Below are 15,142 nucleotides of genomic sequence, written 5' to 3'. Positions count from 1 at the left end.
GGAGAAATTGCCCTACCTATTTAACTTTGGAATGCCTGGAGATCCTGGAGTCTGCTGAAATAGTTTCAGAGCAGCATGTTGGAAGAGCAGTTAGTAACTTCTGGAGAGGATGAACATTTCATTGCTGTGTTTTATGGTGGAGAAGCAGGTGAAAATGTTTCTCCACAGGAAAGAGAGGTGGTTGCATAATATTTCAGCCCCATCAGTCAAACCAAGGCTGTGCAGAGGCTCCACAGAAATTTCCTGTTGTGTGTTCCTGCTCCTGTGGATGACAGTGTGTTTTTAATTAGCTGCAGATGGCAAGGGGCAGCATAGTTAATCCTTACATTTTCAAATTTTTCATGCTGTTGTGAGTCTTTCTATATTTGAATTTACCTGAACCTGCAAATTTAGTCTGACCAATTGCACTGTCTCTGTAAGTCCTTGAACTATAAAGAATAATCTTTTATTGTCTGGTCAAAAAGGAAGTTATGAAGAAATGCTCATCTTTTGGTAAGTTTGCCATATGGCTTTGCTTTGAGTTCAAAAATTTCACAGGAATATGAACAATATGAACAAATGATTTTCCTGAAAATTATTATACATGAATGATATGTCCTCAAAAAGGGATCCTAAGGTTTCATGTTTGGGAAAAAGGAAAAAGAACCCACTAAAACCCAAAAGGCATTAACTCCACTTGTTTTTCCAGTGCTTAACGTGGTTACTAGCTTCTGCCACAGGCTGATGATTCTGAATTCAGGCCATGACTTGAGGCAGTCTCATATGCTTCAAGTGTAGGTAATGATTCCGTAACAGAGACATGTCTATCATTTGAATTCATCTGCTCATTTTTGTTCTCCCTGCTGGTGGCTCTCTGTGGGTATTTTGTGGCTTTTCTTGTCCTTAAAACTCAGGGTATTATATTGAAGCCTTACAAGACACTGACTGAAATCAGCTTTATCATCAACATGTGGAAGCTGCTGCTTCCACAGAGTTTAGTCAAAACACATTTGTAAGGAAAAGCATGTGAAAGCAAATGTGCCTGTATGCCCTGCTCCCACAGACATTCCACAGAGAATTAGGCCCAGAGTGATTCCACAGAACCCTGAAATGAGCTTAAAGCCAGACATTTAGTCCTGATTCCTGGGTTTTGCTGAAGTAGCTGGCTTACCAATTTCACATTTACCATGTCAACTTCTGAATGCTCCCCACATGCCTTCCCTGCTTTATGTTCTCTGATTTTCATGAGAAAGGCTGAAAAACGGGGGGGAAATCCTGCTGCTTGCCTTTTAGGATTATTGTTGGGGCGTGTGGATGACTTGGACAGATCTGTTCTGACTAAAAAGTTGCTGTTGGGGTATCCTTGCCTTAACACTGTTGCTATCAACAGTTTAAAAGCTGGTGTGCTGACATCCATCTCAGAGCACCTGCTGTGATAATGTTTGCTGAGAGGTGATTGAATCATGCATCAAATGCTACTTGCACTTTTGGGTGAACCCTAGAGATAAATTCTCCTCTGTCAGGAGCTGGGACTGTTTTACTCAGTTTTCTCTCAAAAAGGATAACTCTGAATCTCCTATGTATTCTAAAATGCAGCTATTAACAATTAATCTCCTTGTTTCAAAGTGTTTTGGATTGCTGCATCCATAATTTAGGAATATAAAGTCTTTTGTGTCTCCGGGCACAGAATGTGCATTTCTGGGGACAAAATACTCACCTCAATCATGCTGCAGTTGTTGAAAATTTGCTGTGACTTAGACTCTACAAGCACCAGGTTCCACAAACAACACTTATTTTCACCAAACACCACGATTAGCAATGAAAAAATGTATTTTCTTGACACGGACGGAAAGTTAAATAGATGAGATGACTAAAATTGTATTCTTCTAGCTCTGTCACAGGCCTGGGGCTGAATTCCCCACATGCTTCCTCAAATATACCCTTGCCATTCCCTTGAAGAGGATGCTGAAAGTTTCTGGAGTGCTCAGGCTCCTTCTGGACTCAATCCAGGATTGCTCTTCCATTTGGTCACCCCAATTCCCATTTCTCCAGTTATCTGGCATTAAAGGAAGTGACGGACAGCTCCCTGCCTTATGCCCAAAATGAGGCACTGAGGCTGTAAAGATTATTGAAAAGAAGTGCAACTGATGTTTCAGATGCTTGGAGAATGCTCTTGTAAATAGATTTTCACCACTCTATATCTCATTTTCCTAGCAGAGGGTGTAACTCAAAAGAATTAACATTTTCCTCAAAATCCGTGCCCACTCTACTACAAATTTTCTGCTGTTATTGTGAAATCAGGGCAGCAGCTTGAACTCCCTTTTCTTATTTCCAGTTAGTTAAATTCTAGCATGTCAGTTCATTTGGTGTCTCCAAACACCTGGAGCTTTCTCCTCCCACTCAACCATCCCCTCTGCATAAACTGTTTTTTTTTGTGCTGTCCTAGTCCTAACTTTGCAACCATACCAGGATATTGTCAGTATTTTATCTTAAAACTGGTGATGTGTTGGGTTGTTTTGGTTTTTTTTTAAGGTAATGGCAATGTCAAATTACAATGTTTCTCCTGCTGATTGTGGAACCAGCTAAGCACTATTAGAGAAAAAGCAGTTGGTGATAAGCAGATTGTTGGAAGACTGGCAGAGCAACTGTTGTACCTACATGTTTTAAAAATGTGATGATTGCCAGTGGTGTAATAGATTTGGGTTGGGTGTTTTCCTGCCAAACTAATCTCCAGTATTAGACAATATTACTGAGATTCTTTATCAATGCAGTTAGATTGTCTCAGAGCTGCAATCAAATTATTCTTTCAGTTTAATGCATAACCATCTTTTTCGCATCAAAATGCCTCTTGTTTGAAAACAAAGGCAAAATTGCATTCCAAATAATTATCCTCTCTCCGTTATACATATACAAAACACATCTCTATCATGCCATCATAAGATCTACTTATATTCATTTTCTAGCATTTATTTGCAGTGTTTAAGCTTCCAAGAGATCAAATCAAAGAGCTGTTGCTTGAAAGCTAAGCCAAACCCAGCTTCTACTCTTTTTTTACGGAGTAGTTTCCAGAAGTGGAAATGTGTCTTTACTCTGCCAGCCTCAGAGAAAGATGGACAATTAACTTAAATTATAAGAGAAATATTTGAATCAGGAAAGTTACAAGGGGTGAATCTTTCATTTTTTATTTTTTTTTTTAACATGGGATGAGAACATTGTTTTTCATCTAGTACTGGTTAGCTGAATTTGTTTCAATGCTGGCATTCATCTCTCATTGAAGAATAAGGAATTTTTTTACTCTCTCACGTGGTATTTGCTTCTTGTCCTGTCTGTTATTCCACCTGACCCTTTTCCCCCATTTTTTTAATGTAATTATCTGTTCTTTTGCAATGAATTCTAGACAAGAAATCACTGCACCATAGCAATTCCACAGTTCATCTGGAGATCTGTTCAAGAACTCATAAGGAGAAAACTCTGTGGATTGTTAAATTGCATTTTTACATTTTGTGTCCTTAGCAAAACATGTATCAATACCAATACTGGTTAAAGTAGCCAAATAAGTGATTTACATGTGGCCTCCAGTTTTATAGTTTTAACACCCACACTGAGTAAAAAACAAAAAAAAATGAACAGAAAATGCTTAAAAACACCTTAATTAAATAAGGGCTTGAAAGACGCAGAATTAGAATTGGATGAAATGTTTGTTTAAGACCAATGTGGTAATTAGCATAATGAGGAAATTGCATGATTTCTGGAAGGGCTGGGTTGCTAAGCCGTGCCTTGTGAGTGGGCTTGGAGGGACAGGGTCTTCTGCAGGAGCTGTGAACTGAAATATATCACATTATAAACAGAAGACACCTGTACTTCTCTGCAGCTTTAATGACACGGCTGTCACCACTAGGCCACGAAAGGAATCAAAGTTCTTCGCAGGAACAGCAGGAAAAGCGGCTCCTGCTTCTCCAGATGCAAAGCTGGTGCTGTTTTTATACTAAAATTTCTCAAAATTCTAAAGTTCTGAGATTTCAGGTAGCAAAATGAAAATTGTGCAGAGGTGGGCCTTTTTTTTATGCTTTCTACTGGGATAAAAAATTATGTTTACAGTCAGTATTGACCATTTTATCTTTCCAATGCAAAACCATCTATTTTCTGGCAGCTGTCACTTCCACTTGAAGGACTTATTTTGGACAATAAGTTTTGGCACCTCCTTGTTCTTGTGCCTACCTGGCTTCACAGTGTCACATTCTCTTCACACAGGCTGGTAGCTCACAGGAGGTAGCAGCATCTCAGGGCAGGTTGGGAATAAATTATTAACACAGATCTTTCCCACTCTTTTCCAGACACTTGCTATAGATAAATTTTCCTGCAAAGAAGGCAGCCAGTGGTGGGATAAGGTAAAAATGGACAAAGAGCTCTGAGTGATTTGGGCAAAGACAAAAGCAGATAGAGACTGATGCCCACTCCTAATCCACTGTTGAATTTACTGACTTTGCATTGCCTAGGCTAGAATGTTAAACAGGTCATTTTATTTTCCTCTTCAATTTCCCATAAACCACAGACTTAGTTTTTCAACCAGATGGTCACTATTTGCTTTTGGGACAGTGTGCAACTCAAGATGACAAGATAAACAAAAAAGCTTTTTTCCTTTCCTTTTTTTTTTTTTTTTTTTTTTAATCTTTGTATGTTGCCAATCTATTTCTAGCAGTGCCATCAAACACATATCTTACAGAAATTATATTAGGAGGTATGCCTTGATTTCCTACTCAGAGTTGTCTTCCAGCAGTATTTGATGGCCATTCCATGGGTTGCACTCTAACTTAGTTTTTTTTCCTCAAATAATTTCAAATTAAATGCATTATTCACATTAATAACGTTACTAAATTGCTCATTTCAGCATTGCCCTTCCTAAATTGCTTTTGACTTTGCAAAGCTTTCCCCTGCAATTCATTTTATGGAAATGTTTATAGTAGTAATTGAATTTAAGCCTAGAAATTAAATAAGGCAGCATAAAATCTTGGTTTATTTTGCCTTTTAAATGCTTTATTTGGGCTGTATTCTATCATTCAGGTAGCAAAGTCTCAAGCATCTATAGGATCATTGATTTTACTCTGGCAAAATACAGAGGGATTATGAGAAGGACAGACAGAGTATAGGAGCTCTCTGTTGCAAGTTGTCCAGAAAACAGGCATCAGACAGACACAGCATGATTATGTTTGTGACAAAAATTTGTGTGATGTCACCTTCAGAGAATCACAGAATCATCAAGGTTGGAGGAGACTTTTAAGATCAACAGGACCAACCATCAGTCCAGCACCACCACTGGAACCCCTAAACCATTAAACCATGAACAGGAGCCAAGACCCTGCCTGAGCTTGTAAATTAGCTGTGGATAAGAGTTCATAGTATAAAAATGTTGTGTTTCACAAAGTTAAGCCTTCAGTAAAAATTAAAGGGTTTAAGCAGCGCTCCAGAGCCCCTCTTTGACACGTCACAAATTCATCACCACTACCAAAAAATTACTTGGGAAGTTTCCCTAAAACAGCGGAATCCTGCTCAGCTCTCAAGCACTGCAAGAGAGCACCGCCAGCCCCCTCACCGACTCTCAGCTCCTCTGTGAGTCCCACCCCCCTGCAGATGAAACTTAAATTGAGTAATGACCCATTTCCTATTACAATAACAGGTTTTGATCTTGCCTGAGAAAATTCTGGGAGTGCAAGCAAAACACTCCTGGTTGTTGTTAATTTTGATGTGCGTGGGATCTGAGGCTGAAGCGGGTTGTTTTTTTTTCCTGTTGCCGCGTGCTTGCAGTGGGGATGTCGGTGTTACTTGAGTAGCAGCGCCTACTGGAAAAGCAACACATGAAATTTTAATGGAAAGATGTTAGTTTTTCATTGTTTCAAATCCCTGCCTGTTTCACCAAGCTATCATTTCCGCTGGCCTGAAATAACGTTCCGTCTCAATTTGTGAAGCCGAGGCTTATTTTCCTTGCCCTCCCTTAGAAAAAGAAAATAGATGCACCTTTTTTTAGGTAAGAATACAGAAAAAAAAGGGTCCAAATGCGTTTCTTATTCGCGCCCTCTTCTTCTGTGGCGGTGCTCCAAAAGAGATTCCACTTTTTCCTAATAAAAGTGTTGTTTTCATAGCTGCTGAATTGGTTTTTGACTCAAGCAGAGCTGGTCACAGTTGTTGCCCTACAATGCTTTGAGTCTTGACAGGAAAAAAAGGATGGCAAAGAAAACACAGATGATGGAGAGAAGCAAAACGACCTTGTCAAGGTCAGCTGTCTTTAAGTGGCAAAAATACCTGGTGTAAACACAGATGAGGCAAAAGCCAGAGCACAACGAGAGTGAAAGAATGGAATGGAACAGTATCTAGTTCTGTTTTCCAAGAAAGTGATGTTTTATTAACTGGGAGGTGATATTTTTATTATCCCTGCACATATTTTCCCAAATATTGCTATTTGACTAAGCAAGATACTTAATATTTTCCTCATGTGTCTATCAGCATCTCATGAGTAAGATATACAAGGGTCAAGAAAATCTATTCTTCTCTGAATAAGACTCAATTTTGCATTCTTTTTATGCCTCTTTGAAAACACAGAGAAGCTTTACTGTGAGATTCTAGTTGACTTGGGAACATTTTTGTTCAAAATCTGCTATTCAGTTTTGTATTCCATTTCCTGCATAAAGAACACAGAAACAGATTGATTCATATCTTGTCAGATGAGGGGCAGAGATGGTATCTTTCTAGTTAAGTAAACAATGAAATTGAGACACGAACACAAAAAAGGAGTGGTGGAAAAGGAACTTCAAATTAATCTAAATTTGAAGGCAGCAAAACATCTTGCATCCTTTTTCAGGGGAGGGGGAAATGTGCTTAAAACCAGGCTGACATTTACCTAGCAGTAAGCAGAAAACGAAATAGCCATATCTCAGCATGTTAAAGCATCACATTAAGTAGATATAAGCATTTGCCTGTTGGTTTCTGAATCTTAACCTATTCATTGGTTTCATCACGTATTTTTCCCTAATAACACCCCACTCAGAGTCAAGTGTTGATCCAAGCAGAATATTTGGCTTTTTTTGTCATCTGTTTTTTTTTGTTTCTGATTTCCATGTTAAGTCAGGTGTGTGTCTACTGCAATGTGCTGTGCAAGACCCTCTTTGCACTCTGCTTAATAATATTCATGCTGCTCGCTCCTCAAGTAAAGAAAGAACAGTTTCCCTGTCAGAAAACATGACAGAAGAGAAAAACCTCAGCAGAGGAGAGACTTTAAAAGGGAAATCACTGTAGACACAGAAATACTGCAGCTAAACATTTCCCCAGTTATCTGGGTCTTGTTCAAGAGCACCTTGAGACTTGTAATATAAAGTATCACAACAGACTTTCATCAGAATTTCTTCACTGGCTTTTTTTTGGCTTGTGTTTCTGTACATCTACTCACTCAACAGTCATAAAGATATAAATAGAGACTTTTTTTCTTTTTTTCTTTTTTTTTTTTTCAGAATGGAGCTACGCTTTTTAATGTTGTAATTCATTTATGACATTAGAACAGAGCTGAGAACATACCTGAGTTGAGAGAACATACCTGACCTGAGAGTGCTCGTGCTTACATTCGATAGTTATTTCTCTAAAATAAGACAGAAAATAGTGTATTTTTAAGCAATACAAGCTCTGAAAGTTAGTCCTTGGGATTACAAGAACTTCCTGCTTAATTATGTACTATACATAACCAAGCCTTAATTGCTTTTGTTGCTGGAGTGATCTCCTTAGAAGCTTCATGTTTAATTAACTACAAGATATATTAATCCTGTTTCAAGCCATCCTTTCTTTGTTGTATAATTAAGCAGAAAAGTATTTTCACAATTAGAAATTAATTCTATATATAGCTAGTGAAAGGAAAACACCTCTGCAGAGAAGACACAGACCTGGTTTTTCCAATGACGAAAGTAAAAATATTTAGACCCATCTTAATGGGTTATCTTCATTAAGAGGTAATGAGAGTTACAGCACACCTTAGCTATTTTCAGCTAAGAATTATTCAGAATGTCACTTAATGACCCCACTGTAGATGGTTAATGACCTCCCTTTGGCAGCATCAGAAATCCAAAGGCTTGATATGTTATTTATAAATATTGGAACAGACCCTCCCTGCATGTTCCCTTATCTGAATCTATTTTTCTTGACTTTGAGATGTTCTTCAGTTTCTCTTGTTTACACTTGGGCTGTGCTACCTCAAACACCGCTGCTGTAACACAAGATGAAAAAAGCATTGTGTGTTCAGTTTTGTACTTTGCTACAGAGCATCCTCAGCTTTTAGAAGCCTCAACAGCGCATTGGAGGAGAAGTTAAGATTTCTCTTTTTTTTTTTTGAGAGAGAGAGAGAGAGGTATCATGCAGCTTTAGCTGATGCAGTTTCTTGGAATGAAGGAACAAAAGGGAGATTTTTAGGGGGTGTTTATTTGACTCACGAGCTGCCTTACATGATGATGATGATGATGATGAGAGTACAAACCTCACTGATCAGCTGAGTTTGTGTGGGTGCCCAAGGGGAAGCCTGGCTCCACCAAAGGCTGGGATAGATTGGGAAGGAATTGTTCCCTGGGAGGGTGAGGAGACACTGGAAGTGGATCCCTGGAAGTGTCCAGAGCCAGGTTGGACACTTGGGCTTGGAGCAGCCTGGGATAGAGGAAGGAGTCCCTGCCCATGGCCCTGGTGGAACTAGGGGGTCTTTTGGACCCCTTCCAGCCCAAACCATTCCATTCTTCAACAAAGAAAGCCTTGCTGTTTCCAGCAGCTCTCACTGAGCCTCCTCACCCACCCCAGCAGTGAAACTTTTTTTTCTGTTTTGATTCTGCACTTCTCAAAACTGGATTTCTCAGTCTCTTCTGAGCCGAGCTCCTTTGAGATATTCCCTCATGGGGAGTTTCTCTTATCTCAGTTCTGTTTCAGAAAGGATTCTCCAAAGTTTCCTTAGCTTCTTGCTTCTCGTGTTTATTAGGATGTTATCAAAGGACTTGGCAGGCTTCTCCAGACTTTCTGCACAGGTTCAACCCACCATTGCAAGGCTCACTTCAGCTTGAAAAGCACAAAATGGCCCCAAACTACGCTGTTCTTTTATCTTTATACTTATTTTTACCCAATTAACAATAGACACATAAATTATTCCTCTTAATGACCCAATGACCCAACACCTGTGTGCTGCACTGCGGCATTTTCTAACCAATCACTCACTACTACCCAAAAACCTCGAGAAGAAGAAGATGAAGAAGAAAGAAGAAGGACAAGAGACAACATCCTAAATCATCTTGTCTTCTGTATTCTAAACTAGTTTAAACTTTAACTTTTTCATCCAGTGTCTTAAGAAAACTCTCTAATCTACACACTCCCACTTTTAGCTTTTCTAACTTTAACAGTTGTTTTCATTTATCACCATGGAAACACACACATAAATGTCATGTTCCCCTGGATCTCAGACACCAGGGACAAGGGCACACAGTCTTGTCAGTGCCTCAGACTCCAGCAAGCAGAGCCTCCGAAATCACCACCCTTTCCCCTGGCTGTGAGCAGCATCCTGACCCTCTGCCAGTGAGTGGGGCGAGTTCTGCCCCTCGGGAGGAGCTCCCCAGCTGGGTCACAAACCTCGAGAACGTGAGGCCAAAGCAGCTGATGCCAGCCAGAGTTTTGTGGTGGCTGAAAAAGGCTTACGCCGCTCCTCAGACAAGCCTGGCTGCACCTTCCATGCAGGTCTGCCTCCGCTGGGAAGACCAAATTGACTTAAAAAAAGCACCTTAAACTTAAAACACCTGCCTCTTTAATTACCGGTGCTGAACCATTTTTCTGCCACCAAACCTTTTATTCTTTTCACTTCCTCCCTAAATGCACCCACACATGTAAATTGCAGGACTGCAGCAGGATTTGCCCTGCTTTCCACAACACATCAGGAGGGCTGTTTTTTATTTGAGAGGAGCTTAGAAGTCTTGTTTTCTGAGGTTCACAGCAATAATTCATAGTCCTAGAAAGTCTTTTGATATTAAAAATTAAATCTCTGTTTTATGAGAATTTAAGAGCTATTTGGGGGTTTTTATTAGAGAGTCTTAACATTATTCCCATTATTTTCTTTATTCCCCATCCTACTGTATACAATTTTGTGTTGCTAAGGGAATATGACCCTGTAAATATGAACAACATTATTTTTATTTTTTTTAATAATTCTAATGTAATTTTCCATTTAAAATGTACATCATAGACAAAATACAAGAGAATGAAGGAAGGGTCTTTTGAGAATTTTGTATGTCTGAGTTACTTTCTGTCTCTGCATATGCACCTTTTTTTTTCCACTACAGTTTTTTTCAATTTTCTGATTGTGTTTTGCTCCACTGGAAGAATGTCATAAAAAGTTACCTGGTTTTAGTTCTAATGAAACAATAATGACACTTTCTGTTAGAGCAAGAGAGGATGGGTAGTGAAGGACCACAGCGCTGTAATTTTCTGACCCTCTGAAAAGTTAAATTTCAAGTGGAATAATGGCATTCTGGGGTAACTGGAGCAATTGTAAATAAGTGCTGTCATGTTCAACAGCATCTAGCTCTGTGATTTAAAAAAAAAAAATATAAAAATCTGTCATCTATTATGGTATCTCACTCAGAAGGTGGAAATTGTGGCTAATCAATTTGCATTGCAGTCCTCCCACACTGCACAAGCCTTTCCATTTCATTTTGGCTGAAATGAGAACTGAACCCTGGGAATTCAGTTTTATTTCTTGCATATAAAAGATATAAGCAAGTTAAACTTTAATGCAGAAGAAAATAAATGAAAACATTAAAATTAATTATTCAAATTTAATCTGCTCCTCAGTTTTCCGGAGACCTGTAAATCTCATTTTAGCATGGCAGTTTATGCCATTTAGGCAATGTGGTCTTTAAAACTGAAATAGGAACTCTACCAGGAGCTTTCTGGACAATTTGATCATCTGTCACTTAGCATTGTTTCATTGCATTATTTCACAGATTAAAGGAAAGAGCATAAAAAGAAACTCAATGCCATGGCTCTAAAAAGGCACTGCTGTTAAAACACAGATCTCCTCACTGCACTTGATTTTAATTGTCATGTAGCAGGGATTAAAATGAAAAGGCAGGCAGTTCTCTTTGTTCTATCAATTAGTTGATCACACCAACTTTAGGACCACATTGCTGTAGGAGCTGTTTAGGAGGTTTTCTACAGCTCAAGAACTGCCATTGTCTGACACATTATACAAAATGTTGGGGGGATTTTTTTGGTTGGTTTGTTGTTTTTTCTTACAGAAAGGTCAATATCCAGGAAAAAAATGCTCACTTGAACTGGAGGTAAAAGTAGCTAGCTAGTGTATGCTCAGATGTGGGTTAGTTTGGGTTTTTTTCCAATTTGATTCAAATCTTCTAAGTTCTCTGTAGCTACCATAACCAAAAAAATAGTCAGAGAATACAGGAAAAAAGAAGGTTTGGTATGCAGTATGAAGCATTTTTCACAATATAAGCATTAAAAGGTACCACAGGACAGTAGAAGGTGGCAGGTTTATGCAAATTAAAGAAATATATTCACACTAGGAGCTCACTCCAGTAGTGACAGTCCATACCAGCAGTCACCTACAGACTCAAAGAATTTAGAAATTTTATGCTTTCTGCACCTCTTTTTCTTCTCTGTACTCCTGTTAGGGAATCATGAGATGTTGCCTGATGTGGATAAAGGGTGTGCAACAGGAACTAGAGGGTATCAACAGCCAGGTTTAGTGGGGGCTTTTCCACAGGGCAGGAGGAGCTCTGACAAGTGGTTTTGTGGCTGTGAGAAGAGCGTTTGTGTCCAAAGGGAGACAGGACATGATGACATCCAGTACTTACAGGATGAAACCCACTGGAAGTTAATTAATGGACAGAACACACAAGGCTCAAGGAATTCCTTTATCTGAAAATTAATAAAAAATGGCTCTCTGTGTGCTTATATATATATATTTATATTTATAGTTATAGTTATAGTTATAGTTATAGTTATAGTTATAGTTATAGTTATAGTTATAGTTATATAGCTATGTAGTTATATAGTTATATAGTTATATAGTTATATAGTTATTTATATGTAAATATTTATATTTATATTTATATTTATATTTATATTTATATTTATATTTATATTTATATTTATATTTATATTTATATGCATGTATGAATGAATATAGTTTGCCTTTTGGATATGGGTTTTTTTGGTTTATTTTTAGGGATTTGTCTGGGTTTTTGGTGAGGTCTTTTTTGGTTTTTTGGTGTTTTTTTTTTATTTCTGTGCACACATGAAGCCTGGCAACCAAAATAGTTTTCCCCACTGAGCTTGCATAAGTTAATTTACTCAGGAATAAAGTAAAAAAGACTAATTCATGGATGCTACTCTAGTTTTATAGAGCTTTCAGGTTTATTTCTGCAGAATCATGTCCTGCAACTGTTGTTCTGGTTTACCATGGGATGTTCCCTGGAAAAAGATAACTTTGATACCATTCTCTACTGTGCACAGGTGTGCCTGCATTTTTTCCTAATCCCCTTTTAGGAAATATAAGCAAGTCACTCCACCCCTCGAGTCTCACTTAAAGGGAGGCAAAGATAAATCACGTCTTACCTGAGGTACCTCTCTGGGAGACGAAAAAATAAACACATTGTTCCCTCCAGTGACCCTGCTGAGCTGACATTTTGTTGCCTTTTGTTAGGAACCTGCCTTTAACCAAAAAACAAGGTCTACCCAAATTTGTCATACAGTATTTTCAGTTGAAGTCATTTTAATATAGCTAGCAGAAAAGTTTTTTGGTTTTTTGGTGGTTTTTTTTCTGAAATATATCCCTCCAAAACAATTCAAATTCTGCAAATGGCCTAGTGCCAGCATCCCCTGAAGGCAACATTCTCTTTTTCCAGCCAGCCCTTAGGAAACAGAGAAAATCCTGGGGGCTGGCAGTGAGGGCAACCTGATTGTGTGGACAGGTTACACGAAGCATTTGGGATTTGCTTTTAGCAGATCTGCTGGTTTCATCCATATCACTTGAGCTGAAAAGTTCCCTCAGGCACTGGCAGGTGGACAAGGAGGGTGATAAGTACCTGGTTCCTGCCAAGGAGCTTCCTTGTATCTTATAAATCCTCCGTGTGCATGTATTCCTCCTTTGATTCCTGCATTTTTCATCCCAAAAGTATTTCCCATTCTGTGGCTGACATGCCTTCACCATGGAATGAATCACCTACATGGAAATTAAGCAGGTAGCCAGGAGGATGACACATTTTATGTTATTACCTAATAATAATTGCTTCATTATCAGTATTTCTAACCCCTTAAATTACCATTATGTGTGTTAGTGTCAAGTGATCCTCACAATATTCTTTCTGCTATGCAGTAAAATTGCACAGAGGAGAGCTTGCACTTCATGAAGGAATTGAAAATTACTGTGTAGATGGACAGAAAATAGTTTTCCACAGAAGAATTTTGGAGAGTTACTAATAATCAATCAGATTTTAAAAACTCTGGCAGCTGCTTTGATTTTACAAATGACAATAGTTTTCAGGCTGGTTCAAATACGTAGATGGAGAGTAGACAAGATGCTCATAGCAAAATATGTACAAAAATCTTAATTTAGCATCTAAACATGGTTTTGGCACATTGATGAGTAAGTAACCAAGGCACAGACCACAGCTGGCTCTGTCCACTCCAGATGCTAGCAGGGTGAAAAACTAGAGATTTAAAATGTGAGCACAGCAAGAGCCTCAATTTTTGCCGTGAGAACTCTCAGGAGTCTCTTGCTCGTAACAGAGGGTGGATGATTTTGCACCCTGAAGGAGGTGGAAGCATTTTGTGCTAGCTGAAGCCTTCAGCAAGTAGCAGAAATGAGTGATTTAGGCTCAGAAGTGGTGAGGGAGCCCTGGCTGCTTGGCACAGCAACACAACCTGCTCCAGCTGCTGTCAGGGAGCACAAGAGGCACCAGGAAACCCGCACGGCAATGAGAACTTGTCCACCCAAAAAAGAACAAGCAGGTGTTTCTCTCTTGTCTGCTCTTGTCATCACCTGAAGGAGGAGGAGGAGTCTTACCTGCAAGATTCACTTTCCTAAGTCTGGTTTTTATTTTAACCCCCGTGGAGGTTTAATTTGTCCAGCAGATCAGGGGGTATCGCATGGGTGATGCAAGTTACTGCTTGAAGACCTGTTTAGATACCCTACTTTAGAACTCAAGGTCTCTGTCACACTTAATTTTAGTTATTGTACAGGTTTCCCAATTAGTACATATGCTCCAAAATATAAATATTTACCGATTTCACAGAATCCCAGACTGGTTTGGGTTGGAAGGGACCTTAAAGCCCATCTCATCCCACCCCCTGCCATGGGCAGAGACACCTCCCACTGTCCCAGGTTGCTCCAAGCCCCAGTGTCCAACCTGGCCTTGGGCACTTCCAGGGATCCAGGAGCAACCTCAACTTCCCTGGGCTAATTTCCATTATAAATTACATATACATATAGACAGACAACCTCAAATATTTCAAGAAATGCCAAAATACCTGTAAAAATATTTATCCTTTCCTAGTGAGATCGACATTGCATCTGCATTTTTTATTTTTACTGAGTTTTTATGTGCACTCAACATGAAGTGTGCTGCAAGAGCTAATGAGCTGTTCTTGATTAGCTGCATCACGAGGGGTGAAGTGGCAACTTGCTTTTGCAGGACCCCTCTGAAGCCTCACATGACGTTCAAAGCCATTGATCTGAGGCTGCACGTTAGATTGGCTGTTCTATTGCAGTCATGCACTGCTCACCCTGCCAGAATAAAAATTAAATCAGAATTACCCAGGGGTGGTAATGTTGTCACTAATGGTGTCTGTATTTCTTTTCCAATTCATGGGGAGATTTTGCTCAATAGCTGTAATCCACACCTTTGCACTTCTGTGTTCCGTGCCAAAACTGTGGGATTTAGCGAGCTGATAAGGGTGTCCTGAGGTGCATATTGATTTTATAATATATGTGTCACTTCCAAGACAAAAAAAAGGGAAAATCTTTTAAACATTTCTCCAATTAAAAGTATCACCAGTACCGGACTCGTGTTAACTTAAAAGTTCAGTCAGTCACACTACAGAAATACCCGATATAGCCTACCTACCTTGAAAAATAATTCATATT

General features: G+C 39.1%; 1 protein-coding gene across 1 annotated transcript in view; it reads left to right on the top strand.

Annotated features, from left to right (window-relative positions):
- EDIL3 (EGF like repeats and discoidin domains 3) overlaps positions 1–15,142 on the top strand; it is a 230,294-nt gene that overhangs the window by 183,577 nt on the left and 31,575 nt on the right. The gene's annotated exons all lie outside the window — the stretch shown is intronic.

This window comes from Poecile atricapillus, chromosome Z, assembly GCF_030490865.1.
Source record: "Poecile atricapillus isolate bPoeAtr1 chromosome Z, bPoeAtr1.hap1, whole genome shotgun sequence".
Classification (NCBI taxonomy): Eukaryota; Metazoa; Chordata; class Aves; order Passeriformes; family Paridae; genus Poecile; species Poecile atricapillus.
The sequence above is the reverse complement of the archived record's forward strand: the minus strand, read 5'-3'. Positions and strand labels throughout refer to the sequence as shown.